At 50.7% G+C, this 1,555-nt stretch overlaps 1 protein-coding gene across 1 annotated transcript in view; it reads left to right on the forward strand.

Moving 5' to 3' along the window:
- Positions 1-126: 126 nt before the first annotated feature.
- Positions 127-1,555, forward strand: part of LOC125482474 (coronin-1A-like) — a gene marked incomplete at its 3' end in the record, with an annotated part of 5,703 nt that continues 4,274 nt past the window's right edge. Inside the window, exon 1 of the mRNA XM_048594556.1 lies at positions 127-254. The remainder of the gene's footprint in view (positions 255-1,555) is intronic.

A 1,555-nucleotide genomic window follows, 5' to 3' on the forward strand; every position in this document is an offset into this window, starting at 1 on the left:
CCCCCCCCCCCCACACCCCCCATCACTTCCTCTCTCTCTCTCTCTCTCACTCCATTTTTCTGGGTGAGCGAGTTGTTGTTGTAAGTCTGCTCTAATCAGGGCGGTCCCTGTCTCTTTCAGACCGAGGGAGGGCTGTTGAGATTCTGGGCACTGCCTTCTTAAAGGGACGGCCATAGACGCAGTTCCTGCACTTCCCTCGGCATTTCGCAGCCTCCTGTATCATCCCTGCTCTGTCTGAATCTCTACGGCCTGAGGTGAGTGTTGTGACAGAGATCAGAAACCGGGTCAGATCGATACAGAATTTACCAGCACATGACCGATTAGAGGTTTAATTTTAGAGACTAGGAGTTCAGTATTTCCATCTCCTTCTCTCTATCTCTCCATCTCGCTCCCTCTCCCTCCATCTGTCTGTCGCTCTCTGTCCGTCTGGTTCTGCCTATCTCTTTTCTCCATCTCTCTCTGTCACTCTCTCTCCATCTGTATCTTTGTCTCGCTCTCCATCTCTTGCACCCTGTCCATCTCTAACTCTCTCTCATCTATCCTTCTCCCCATCTCTTTCTCTCTCCCCTGTCTCTTTCTCTCCCTGTCTCCCTACCTCCCTCTCTGTCTCTGTCTTTATCTCTCACCGTCTCTCATGCTGTCTCTCGCCTATCTTTCCCCCATCTCGTTCTCTCTTCCCACCTCTGTCTTCATCTCTGTCTCTGTCTCTCTCTGTCTCTCACCCTGTCACTCATATATCTCTTTCCCTGTCTCTGTCTCTCTCCCCGTCTCTATCTTCTCTCTCTCCATCTCTCACTCACCTATCTCTTTTCTCTCTTCCTCTCGTGTCACTCTCTCTCTCCGTCTCTCTCTCTCTCTCTCAGCTATTTCTCTCCCCTTCTCTCTGCCTTCCACTCCGTCTCTGACTCTGTTAGAGATATTAAGTTTTGCAGGGTAACTTTTGACAGCATTTCCTGGCCATATTTTTTGAGGTGTTTATAAACTCTGCATTTTTGAAAAATGGAGTCAAACAGAGAGAGAGGTGGTTGGGGGGGGGGGGGGGGGGGGCAGGTGGAAACAGAGAGGAGGAGAAAGGGAGGGGCAGAGGGAGAATGAGAGAGAGATTGGGGAAAAGAGGAAGATAGTCAGAGAGTGAGAGGGGAAGAATTGGAAAGAGAGAGGTGAGGAAAAGGGAGAGACAGAGATGGTCAGACAAAGAGAGATTGGGGAAAAGGGGGAGATAGAGAGAGAGAGAGAGGAAGAATTGGAAAGAGAAAGGGGAGGAAAAGGAGACACAGAGACGGTCAGAGAAAGAGAGATTGGGGAAAAGGGGAAGATAGTCAGAGAGAGGGAGGGGGAGAGTTGGAGGCAGATGGGTAGATAGAGAGAGAGATAGTCAGAGAGAGGAGAGACAGAGAGGGAGGCAGAGGGAGAGACAGATGGTCAGACAGAGAGAGGGGAGAGAACTGGAGAGAGGGAGGGAGTGATGAAGGATGAGAGGTGGTCAGAGAGAGAGAGAGAGATACAGGAAAGAAGAGAGGGAGAGAGACAGTGTGGGGCGGGTGGAGTTGTTGGG

Source organism: Rhincodon typus, unplaced genomic scaffold, assembly GCF_021869965.1.
Source record: "Rhincodon typus isolate 14 unplaced genomic scaffold, sRhiTyp1.1 hic_rhity00010873, whole genome shotgun sequence".
Classification (NCBI taxonomy): domain Eukaryota; kingdom Metazoa; phylum Chordata; class Chondrichthyes; order Orectolobiformes; family Rhincodontidae; genus Rhincodon; species Rhincodon typus.